Source organism: Tauraco erythrolophus, chromosome 16, assembly GCF_009769465.1.
Source record: "Tauraco erythrolophus isolate bTauEry1 chromosome 16, bTauEry1.pri, whole genome shotgun sequence".
In the NCBI taxonomy this organism is placed as follows: Eukaryota; Metazoa; Chordata; class Aves; order Musophagiformes; family Musophagidae; genus Tauraco; species Tauraco erythrolophus.
Window position 1 is genome coordinate 18,690,666 of NC_141480.1, and position 12,614 is coordinate 18,703,279.

Consider the following 12,614-nt stretch of genomic DNA (forward strand, 5'->3'; position numbering starts at 1 on the left):
GGAACAATAGCTACAAAATTTTCCTTTGTATATGGTTGTGGAATAAGGGCCCCTAAGCAAGATCAAGGTCCTGTTGTGGCCAAGTGAAATGATTCATGTAGTCATGAGCGAGCGGTTGAGTATTTGAGCTGAAGGGAAGCCCATGTCGCTGAGCGAGGGGTGGCTGCCCACCAGCCCACGCTACCTCGTGCTGCTCAGAAGCTCCAACCCAGCTCCAGCTCTTCCTCATGGCTGTGCTGTTTACCCCACCACTTCGGCTCCCATTTGAAACCGTGTCATGGCAGAGTTTATACCAAGGAAACAATCTGGCAAAGCCAGATTTGCCTTAGTAAAAGGCTTTCACCTGTAGAAAGCTGTTAAAGACGAGACGCTTGCCATCACTAAAACAGGAACACAGTATCTCCAATTATGACCCAAGCAGGCAGAAGAAGAGAGGTTTCAACGTTAAACTGCAATAGAGAAAAACAGGGTTAAACATTAGGATCAGGATTTATGAAGTCCTAAACAATGATCTCTTGGGACAATTTATGCTAACATTGGAATTAGGAACAAAACAATAAAAAAATCATGATGTTTCAGGCTACCTCTATTTCTGTGAGGTTCTGCTCACAGCGTGTTTCTTTCTTTGCACATGGAAAACCCAAAGCCATTATTACTGACACGGGTACATTTCAGATTAACAGCAACCAGAGAATAAGCAAAAAAAGAAACACAGAAAAGAGAAAAGTAGAAGTCCTGCTCTAAGGCATTGTTCCCCAAGAAATGAGGCCGCTCTAAGTTTTCTCAGCCAAATACAGTATCTATGTTTGCTTTCCCTCTTGCATCCACGCAAAATAACTATGCATTCCAAAAGAACCACAGGAAAAAATACCAAACCACCAGCACAGGCAGGTTTTTGTTGTACTTGCTTGTCATTGCAATAAAACGTCGCCGGGCAGTTGGTTCACGCCTTTACATCCTGTGGTTGCGTTAAACATGGCCCCATCACACCTAAAATACAAAATTTCTAGTGCAAAATGCCCACAGGCTTAGTATTTTCCCCAAGGAATACGTGAAGTGGAAAGATCTCAGGTATGTGAACATTCAGAAGGGGCAGCACAGAAGAGACAAATACAGTACGAGCAAGAAACCAGTTCGTCTATGCGGACTGGAAACTGCAAATATCCCTGGTTTGACACTGCATACTTCCCAGGGAACACACCGAGAGCAACACTCAACAGGGGATCTAGTCTGTTTTCTTGCCCAGCAACAGGACCAAGAGTATTTCTCTTACAGAAATAAAACAGGATGCACATTTCATAGATTCATAGATTTCTAGGTTGGAAAAGACCTTAGAGATCATCGAGTCCAACCGTCCCTAGTCCTCAGCTCCCTCTGTTCTGGGAAGCCCCTGTTCTGCTCACCGAGATCTTCTGAAGTAATTTCAAAGCTCCCTGTGAGGAGGGCACGTGAGCCAGCACACGCTGGCACGTGACGGCATTATCGTGCTAGTCACGATGTGCAAATTCACTCAAGCACTTGGTAGCCCCACGGCTGCTGCAGTCTGGCCCTGCAGCAAGCCAGGTCCCATCAGCGTGGCTTTGAAGGAAAAGTTAATCCATTCTTCAGCATCCCTGTTTGCCTTGCTGGTCACGCAGGGCTAAATTCTGGTATTGCTTTCATTGCTGCTCTTGCCCCTAAATATATGATTTTTTTTTTTTTCCCCCCCTCCATTCCAGTTTTCTTTCCAACCCCTGTCAAGACAACCAGTGCAGGCATTTATGGCCTTTCCGTTTGCTGAAATGTGATCTTTAGGAAAGCAAAGTTTGACCTCTCTCGCCTTCCAGGCCACTACAGCTTTCTTTGAAGGCATCGCTGGCAGTGGGCACACTGTCACTTTTTCACAGAGCAGCAAGGATGCTGCTGAGTGAAAAGACAACATTTTTGCAAGGTGAACAAGGCACACACACTCACCTCCACCAAACCTGTGCCTTTGTCTGGAGGGACTGCGAGGTGCCACCCAAAATTAGAGCTAGGCAGACGTGAGGACCAGTGCATCTCCAGCCTGGCACTCTGCTTAACCACATGCTTGCCTAATTAAAAAAAAAAAATAAAATAAAAAATTTCCCATGGGAACACAACCACTTCCACACCAATCTTTTTCCAAGTCCTGCCTGTAATTAAACTCCCTGGCGTAGCATCACCACCTTCTAAGGTCCTTTCCCAGCCTGTCCCCATGAATTTGGCAAACGCATGCGATGATGAAGTTAACCAACCCAGCTACTTGGCAGCTGCCTGCTGCTGTGCCCAGCTCTTTGAGCTGGTCCGTATTTCCACCCAGCCTTTCCCATATTTCAGAAGATGCTCCATGGCTGTTGCCGTGGCAGATCGCTCAGGACCATGCTGCCCAGTCCACTCCATTTCTCTCTTTTCCCCCAGATCCAGGCAGTTTGTCCTTCCTCAGCATTACTAGAAAATGTAAAAGATGGTGGCGTGTGTTGAGTATGGGATCGGGAAGCACGTCTGGGAGGCAGCATCTTCTCCCTTAATGTGCTACCCAGGCTCTCCCCTCCAATTTTTGCTTGCTTTTGGACCTTTCATTCGTGAATTTGCAAATTTTTGACACCAGCAGCATGAAGAGACAAAACCAGATTGAGATAACGCAGGGATACACGTGGAGTGCATCAGCTTTGCTGTAAATGTACTATTCAAACACCCAGTAACTCCAGCCTAAGATGATGACGTCCAAATGAACACCTGTTGTAGGCAACGTTGGCACAGAGGTCAATGCAGCACGCTGATCTGGCCACAGACTGTATCCAAGACGCTCTTCTCATCCATGCTGCAGCTCCTTAGCAACGCACAGGGATGGTACCTCCTTTCTCCCATCCTTTTTTGGCTTCATCTGTTGAGAAAAACGTGGTCGTTCAGGTACACACAGTTGGCTTTTTAAACTATGTTTCTACAGCATATACAGACTCAGCCTTCGTTCCGTTTTCAAGGTACCACACAAGGATTTTTTCGAAGGTCAATGATTTGGAGCCCACAGCTTCGCTGAGATAGAGCAGAAAAATCAAGCTAAACCCAGGCTGGAATGAACTCACCAGCTGAAGCCATGTAAGCCAACACAGCAAGACAGCAGGAAGTCTTGGGAGGGTGGTAAAATTAAATTTTTCCCAAGCAAAACATTTTTTATTAATTTGATAACCACCAGCATTTTATTTTGATATTAACTAAGATTCCAATCTAGATAACGGGAAATGGCAGCTTTCTGTTAAAAGCTGAGGGCTGGCTTTTTTTTTTTTTAATTTTATTTATTTTTTTTTTTTACAACAACGTTCAGCAGCATTTGCTCCGTTTCTGATGGAGAGTTTCACCTATAAGCAGCATACACTGGTATGTGTTTTAAAAAATATTTCCATATGCTAAAGGAATGCAAATGGTTGCCAAAGAAAGTGGCTGTTACAGCAGCAGGCTAGGACTGTTTTTAAAGGAAAAACTGCTGCAGAAACGAGGTATCCACAGAGGTGCACTAAAGCAACACTAACTGCAGTGACCTTGAGATGACCTAGACCTCCTCATATTACAAAAATGAAAAGGGAGTTAGAAAATCTGAGGCCAATTAGGCGCTTTTTTTTTTTTTCCTGGAGACATGATGAAATTTCCTGAAACAAAAACTTTAGCAAATTCTATAAAATACTTCTAGCTTTGGTGGAAAAATAAATTATTGCCTTTTTATCTCCTCATTCCTGAGGCACAGAACTGGCCCACTTCTGTTTGTGCAGATGGATTGGAGGGAAAACACCCAAAGAAGGGCCAAGCGGTGAGATTCTTGGCACGAGCAATTAAGTGTGAAGTTATTCTCAGGGCTGCCTATTTGTTATTGCAGCAGGAATCATTAAGATTATATGGAAAGATATTGTCTGGGAAAAAGTGTGAAGTAAGGATTATATGTCCTGAAACACCATTAGCGAGCAAAGCATCGGCTGGCCCTGACAGGGTCCCTCTGGACCGGCAACACGGAGGTGGCTGCGCTCAGGTGGCTCCCAGGACATGTGGCTTCTGGTCTGAACGTCACTTCTGAGGCATATCCGTGGCCCAGGCACAGAGGCAGGAACCCCCACTGAAGAGCAGGTTGTCTCTTCACTGCCCTCCAGCGCGTCGTATCCGTTTGTCTCCATCCCAACGGATGCTGATGGCAGAATGCAGTTTCCAGTGGGTTCAAGGGGCTGTGGAGCATCACTCCTGGCATGCCCGGACAGAAGCTGATCCCAGAGGAGGGTTTGGTGTTCAGCACTTCCCATCCTCACGGCCAAGCAGAGGTGGGTGCGATGGCTCAGCTCCTGTTGAACACGTCCCATGTTGGCTCTCTCGGGGAAAGGCACAACTTTGCAGTGTTGGGACACCCCAGGCACCAGCCGTGTGGTGGGAGGACACCTATCTCCTGGCAGAGCTGTGCCCTTGGCTCACAGCTGGAGACAACGTGTCCATGCAGGGGTCACCTCCTCCCTGAGGACACAGACGAGGCTCCCACAGGACATACACCACAGAGTGTGGTCCCTCTCCTGTCCTGGGCCTGGGTGGGCTCCCCAGCCAACAGGTATCAGGTTCTAGAGCCAAAATGGTAGGGCAGAGGAGGGCTGCAGGGTCTCTTCCCTCTCTGCTGCTGTCTCTCCACCAACTTCTGCTGACCTTCATCTCCCAGGTAAGACACGAGCAGATGGGTAAGGCCAGGAGCACCAGTTCAGCTCCATGCAGCCCAGAGCATGAGCTCCAAGGCAGAGCCCAGGGACAGCGTTGTCAACCCTTCACTGTCCCATCTGTCCCCGTTGCCATCATTCCAGGAGACAGTAGCATTCTCCACCCTTCCCTTGCTAAGCCCAACAGCTCACTTCATCGAATGGTTTGGGTTGGAAGGGATCTCTTCTAGTTCCAACCCCCCCTACCATGGGCGTGGACACCTTCCACTACACCAGGTTGCCCAAAGCCTCATCCAACCTGGCCTTCATTCTGAGGAGAAAGCAGACCCAACGGCATGGTGTAAGCAGGTCTTACACCTCACTGTCCATGCAGCTGAAGATGATGCCCCGCTTCGGAAACGAGGTCCCCAGTGATGGACGGGCTCCACGAAGGCTGTGAGCCCCGTGCTCACAAAGCCGGTCTCTGCAGCCCAGGTGGGCACCGGGGCGGTCAGTGACAGGCTTTGAACCTCAGAGCCCCACTGTTGCACACCCATCCCTGCCTCGGGTGCCCTGGGAGCACCAGTTTACAGCCCCACAGATTAGATTTAGACTGCCCCCCGCCAGTCGCTGTGGCTGCCCATTGCCTTCTTCACCCAGGAGGTGCTGAACAAGATCCACGTTGGTTTCCAAGAAACAGGTGCAACCAGGACAGACGAGGCACCTCTGCAAAGCAAACTTTCCTGCCACCGTGGCTTGTGGCAGACCACGGGGCGGCTCCTCGCCCACCACTGTGCTGCCCTTCCCCTCCCCACACCAGGATCAATCCAGAGGGGCTGCAGAGAGGGACGGGGGACGCTCTGTACTGTGCCACGGAGCACCGGGATGGGGATTAAGGAGCATGAAGGGGTTTCAGCGGATCGCAGCCAGTCCACGTACACCAAAGCCTCTGCCCATCTACACTGGCGTCTCTCTAAAACCGACGGTCCACACGCAAAACCACTAAGCCATTTTCTCTCTCACCCCAGGGGAAGCAGAGGGTTGGGGCGACACCACCCTGGCCGCTTCCCCGCGCCTCTCTTCCTCGCTCTGCGCAGCGCCGTTCAAGAGGGATGGAAACGCAAACGTTTCCATCCAAATTCTGGTGGTTTGGACTTTGCCTTTCGCAGCTCGAGTCTCGTGGCGTTTGCTGTAGAGCGTGACAAGGGTTTGTGAGCCGGCCAGGAGCGCGTGCCTGCCGAGATCAACGGATGCCTACGGGCGCTGGGGAGGAGCCGGCGGGACGTCTTTGCCTCTGGCTTGCCAAACCCGCCGGGCGGATTTGGAGTCAACGACGCCGAGCACTCCAAGCGCCTTTTCTCAACCCATTTTCGCCCCACGCCACCTCCGAGGAGCTGCTGCCGTGCAGATGAGTGCCGACACGTGCAAAACCCATCAGAGCCGTCGTGTTCAGACAGGAAGGACCTGCGAGATCATCAGGGTCATCTGCTGGCGAGAGGCTTTGTCGTGCCGATACCAGAAATCCCGCAGACCAGGAGAACCTGCATTCCTCTGACACGCCTGGATTACCCGAGCACGAGGGCTGCTCCGGGTTTACAGCCGCCATCAGACAGTAGGAAAGACGATACGGGGGGAGAGGGTGGTCGAACCCCACACCTTTCCAGATGCAGCTGTAACTGGATACCATTCCCACAGCGCTGATGGTGATGGCCATGGCCAGGCAGCGGAGCAGCATTAGGTCATTACCAAAGAGAGGACAAAAAGTGGTCGTTTCTAATGCCTAATTGGATACACGGTCATTTCTAATCCCTAATTAGATACATCCGATTACATTGCACGGAGACGCATAAATCATGTTGAAAGTTCTGTGGGATCTCTCTTTGGTTCAGTCGTAATTTTGACTTGTTAAATTACTGTTTAGAGTAGTAAAAAAAAAAAATCTAAATGCTAAAATGAAAGGAAAATCTAAGGATAAATATTAACTATTTCAGCCAGTGCTAACAGCTTCTAGTGGGCACATGCCACATACTTACTGACAGTGGAAGCGCCCAGGAAAACCGAGTGAGCTCAGACAACTAAATGAAGAGATGTCGAGATTCAAACAAGTCCTTCATCCTGCTGCAGTGCCTGGCCTCAGCCCGACTAGGTCTTCAAAGAGGATGTTAGCTATAGAATCATAGAATGATTTGGGTTGGAAGGGATCTCAAAGACCATCCAGTTCCAACCCCCCTGCCATGGGCAGGGACACCCTCCACTACACCAGGTTGCCCAAAGCCTCATCCAACCTGGCCTTGAACACTTCCAGGGATGGGGCAGCCACAGCTTCTCTGGGCAACCTGCTCCAGTGCCTCACCACCCTCAGTGTAAAAAATTTTCTTCCTTGTAATCGAAAATGTAATCGAAATCTCCCCTCTTTCAGTTTAAAGCCATTTCTCCGTGTCCTGTCACTACACACCCTTGTCCAAAGTCCCTCTCCAGCTTTCCTGTAGCCCCTTTAGGTACTGGAAGGCTGCTAGAAGGTCTCCCCGGAGAGACCTTCTTCTCTTCTCCAGGCTGAACAGCCCCAACTCTCTCAGCCTGTCTCCATAGCAGAGGTGCTGCAGCCCTCGCATCATGTTCATGGCCTCCCCTGGACTCGCTTTGGGTGATTACTGCTGCTTTTTGCCATCTTACGTCCTGAATTCCAGTTATACTGGAAAATAAAAAGCATTTCTGTAGGAGTCAGAAGCAGCGTTGTCTTGGTAGTGCTATACGACTGCAGTATTTTTTCCTGGTATGTAAGTGATTAACAACTGCCTCACGTCCTGTTTCAGGACCACAGACCATAGCACAAACGCTTTTAAACTATCCAGGGAAAAGCTGGAGCTTGAAAAAGCCATGGAACACTCCATCCCACAGCACTCCCGAGCAGTGGCACGGTGAGGCTGCAGAACACCGAGTCCGACATGGCGCAGGGCGCCCATAAAACCCACCGCTGACACAGAGCACGGCAGTTTGCTTGGCAGGCTGGGCAGGGATTGCGAGAAAAATCCATGGAGCTACGACAAAGCAACCACAACGCACCTTTAGCATCCCGAGGGCTGAGCCCGGTGGGTTTTACACGGCACTGATGCTCACAGCCCGTTTCAAGGGTGCTCTAAGCAACGTGGCTTGCGTGGCACACGGTGCTTTCTCTTTTCACCTTCTCCAGTGGAGCAGCAAGTTCAAGGGAGGGCTGTGCTCCTGTAGATGGGGTCTGGCCTGGGATTTATAGGAGAAGCATTGGTGGGCGTGAGGAAGAGATGATCTCTCCTGAATTTATTTTTTGCATTATTCCTATGCTCTTTCTTTAGGAGAAGTTGGCCTCGAGGCTCCCTGTGGCACTCGGGAAGGGTGGAGCAGCCCAGGACACCCCTCTGCTCCTGGGCATCCCCCCAGCTCTCGGTGCAGCGCAGAGGAAGGTCCATGTCCCGCATGGACGGGCTGTACCCATCCGCACCACCAGCAATGCTGTGCTGTTTAATCCAGGCTGGAAGCTTTCGGCTGCCAGAAATCCATAGCGCAGACTATTACGCACCTTGAAAATAAGGACTGAGGCCTTGATCTTGATCCAGTGGGATATTGTGGTTGGTGCTGTAAAAATACAGATGCTGAGGGCATGAGTCTGGAGTCACTCTTTTGGAAAAGGGCTGAGAAGTTGACCCTGTAGCTCGCTTTCCACATTGAGCAGGTGGCTCCCGTGGGAAGCTCGGTCTCAGGACTCGGCTCAAACGCACAGCACAGGGAGTTGCACGAAGGCGCTGGCTCTGCCAGTCCCATGATTTCCTTCCAGCTGAAACGTTCCAATTCTGAAATCTCTCTATGCCTTTTGGTTGTCTTCTTGTTTGCTTGAGGTTGTTTGTTGTGGGTTTTTTTGTGGGTTTGTTTTTTTTTTTTTTTACAAAATATACAAAGATTTCACCAACCATATAAAGAAACATGTTTTCCATAAGTTAATTTCCTTAAAAACAGATTAATTTCAGTAAAGCTATTTAAAATATTAAGATTATTAATAATTATTATAAATTGTTAAAAAATAATGAGAAAAAACCCCAAATATATAATTTTGAATTCTTTTGTGACCTTTCATCCCTATTACTCATCACCTGCAGGAAACAAGCGAGTGCTGCAGGGAGCAGAGGAAGGGTCAGGTGGCAACTGGAGGAACATCTTCCCATGGAAGCAGGGAAGCTGGAGCCCAGGCCAACAGATCAGCTTCTCCGTCTGCGAGCCAGGTGACCAGCCCTTACCCACAGAAGGCAACAAACAGCCCAGAGGCAAAGCCCTTTCAAGCTCCCAGCCCAGGGAACGGCTGCGGGGATTGACTCTGCTGAGAGCAGAAGAGAAGAACAAGCCCCACAGCCCGACCCGAAGGAACCACGTCACAGAACTAACAGCCACGTGGGACTTCTTAACCAGACTGTTCTGTCCTTAAACAACAAAGCACCAGTGTTCACAGCAGCTTCTTACCCACCTCTTGTGAATACCAGCTCGCTCATTCGGAAAACAAACAAGTACACATGCTGCTGAAACCCCAAGGGACTGAACTGCTCATGAAACCGTAAGAGCCTGAATCAGCCTTTTTTCTTTTTAATCACGAACACACCCATCCTTCAAAACCATTCCCATTTGCAAGATTTCATGAACTGGCACAATAGACTGCTCATCGACTCCCAGACCCGAGCAGGCACACCTTGCCACCGGCCGGCAGCCAGCCCCCTTTGAGACCTGCACGTCTCCTGGCTGCTGTTTAGCAGAGCTGCTGCTCAGAGCGTCCCAGGACCTTCAGTCTAAGGAGGCTCCATCAGACCTCGGACCAACCACCACAGGGAAAAAGCCAGGGCTCTTGGCTGAGCGCTGTGCATCCCATGGCTCTATACCTGCTGTCCAGAGATGCTCCGGAGAAGCTCATGTTTCCAACAAGAAACCCAAGGATTCGAGGTGAAAGACTACACTGAATTAACACACAGAAGATAAATCTGATGGCAGTAGGAGAGAGAACTCAGAAAAATACGCCACGGCTGAGTACAACGCTCCTCTTTTTTGTTCCCAACTCTCTGTTCCAGCAAGACTTCATAGTTATCCCCAGGTCAGGTGAGGACATTTCTCCGTAATTCCTTGAGGGTTGTCAGAGGCTGTGTTGGACACGATGCTGGGGACACCGTGAGCTGCCAGCAGCAGGGAGAAAGGGACACGCTCACACATCCCAAAGCACTGCCTGCTTTGGATACAGAAGCGTGATGCCTCAGTTTACCTTTGGTCTCTTCTCTTCAAGGCCGGGATTCAGCTGTGGAAGAGGCTTTGCTGCAGGGATGCGCCAGCTCAAGAGCAGCTGAGGTGGCTCCATGGGCACCTTCTCCACTGGAAGGGCAGTCAAAACCAGGACAATCATCTCCTTGCCCATTGCTCTCCTGGCCAAGAGGCTCAGACAAAGCCCCTGGTCCCCAGCTTACCTGCTCTTCCACCATGGAAGTGCCAGCCCTTAGTGGAAGGCTTACAGAAAAAAAAGCAAGCTTTTCTTCTGAGCATGCGTTCGGAAATTAAAAATAAAATCTTCAAAAGGCTCCTTCAAAGGGAAAAAAAGGAGGAAAAGAAAATACAAAGTTTTTGACTGTGGAAAAGAAAAAACGTCAAGAGATACAAATGCATCTCACTTTATTTGCACTGGCCTGTGCCAAGGAAAAGATGAAACCGCGATTCCCTAAACCGTTCAGACAAGGAAAGCTGTTTCCACTTCAGCCCGAGACCCCTCTCCAGATAAAAACGGGGCCACCCAGCCCGGGGCCGCCCCCCCGGCCCGGCCAGCCGAGGCTGGGCAGGCTCCGGCATGGGCAGGGTGCCAGGGAAGCCGTTCCCGCGCTGACACATCTCACCCACGCGTGCCGGGGCCAAGCGATGGCCGTCTGTGTGGCAGATCCATAAACACATAGCGGGAATGTTTCGCACCTTGTTCCCCACGTCCCAAGGGGAAACGTCTCCCCGGAGCGGCCACTCGTCCCTGTCCACCCGCTCCTCCTCTTGGCATGCATGACTGCTGCTGTTCATGGAGACTTTCCAGCAAGTGCCAAGAGTCAACCTCCAAAATCATACACCCTCGCGCTTCTCCGGAAGGGAAAGTCGCTGTTCCGACCCTCCCAGAGACTTTTGACTTGTGTAAGCAGCAGCTCCGTGTTGCAGCTGAGCGGCTCTCGGGCAGCGATGCCCCTTGGGCCCAGACGAGGCGGTGGGTGCCCAGCACAGGGACCCACCACCTCTGTGCTGCGGCACTGAGGGCGCACAGCCGTGCCGCCAGCCCCAGCAGCCCCTGGCAGAGCTCAGCCCCCTAATTTTGCTTTTTGAAGGTGGATTTTGGAGGGAAGGAGCTCAGAAAGACAGAAGGAAACCACAATCCTTGGGGACAAAAGGGACATCCCTTGGAAAAGAGGCAGGAAAGCTCCTGCCATGGAGATGAAGAGAGGGGCCAGGACAAGACACGACTAAGAGCCCCATGCAGCTGGCAGGATGCACCCACACTTGGAAAGCAGCTCGAAGCACAGGGACACCAAAGTCCTCACCGGAGCAGAGTGCTGCAAAGCAGCCGGTCGCAGGTCCCGTCCCCTATAGCCTCCTGAGCCCCTGGAGCACATCGGGAGCATGCGGGCGCTCAGCACCAGCCTCCCTGTGGCCACCCCTGGGATGGGCCCCTGTTAGGAGCCAACAGCCACACGCTGCCCCAGTGACAGAGGGGCTAAGGGTGGCACAAAGTCCTGCCCCCAGCAACTCCGGTTTGTGGGCCTGGGGCGGGGGGGGGACACATGTGCCACCTCCTTCCCCTTCACCAGCACACCGCTGGCCCTGAGCTACCCGTGCTCCGAGCACCTCTGTGATTCCCGGAACAGTTTCTAAAGCTTTCCTCATCTATCCCTGTATGAGTGACAGATCCAAGATTCCCTTCTAAGGCTGTGTTGAGCCGTGGCTTTTGGAGAACACCCCCAGCACCTCCTTGCTGCCCCCCCAAAGCCTCTCCGTGCCACTCGCTGGGCTTTTGGCACCGCATCCCGGCCTCCGTGGAGGGGCCAACAGCTCTGCTCAGTGCCCACCCCCTTCTGGAGGTACCTGCCCTGCTGTTACCTTTTAATCGATCCTGTCATTTGCTTATCTGTGTAATTAGGACCAGAGCATCCATCCCTGGCTCAGCTCAGCGGCGGTAGGACAAGGAGCGCGTCGCCGCCCTGCTGGGCTCCTGCTCTGCCTGCCCAGGATGCCGGGGCCAGTCGGGGGGAACCCCTCCATCCCCCCCAGCCTCTCCCAAGCTCTGCCCGACCCACAGCAGCCATTCAACCCAGAGAGTGGACTTCAACCAGCAAAACCATGGATGCACGAGCTCAAAAATAGGAACAAGAGAGAGAAGAGCCACCAAAGCCCTGCCCGGGGTCTGCGGTTACAGGGACGCCGGAAGCACGTTGCACCCGCGCGCAGGAGGGCTCCGAGGGAGGTTCGCCTCCGCACGCGGAAGGGAGTTTGCTCGGCTCTGACCCAAATAATTTTGCTCTCACCAGGGCACGTCCAGCCCAGTTCTGACTTAGGGCTGTCCTTGGCTGTCCAAACCTTACCTGAGACAAGGGGGCAGTGAAGGTGCTGCTCATACACATGGCCAGAAAGATCCATTCCAGAAACACGTTACTCATCCTCCACGAGGAATGGGAAAGGCTTCGGGACAGCCCTCTTATCTTCACATGGAGTAGAAGCTCCCAGTTCCAGCCTACGAGAGGGGTCTGGTGTCTGCCCAGCTGCAGGGCAGTGCCAGGCAGCCCCCGCAGCCGAGCCGGGCAAGTGCGAATCCCTGAGCCCCCACCCCTGCCACTGCTGCCCAGGGCAGCAGATCCACCACAATCAGCCTCCTTGGAAACACAACCGGAGCAAGGTGTTCCTCCGCGTCCCAGGGCTCCCTGCACACAC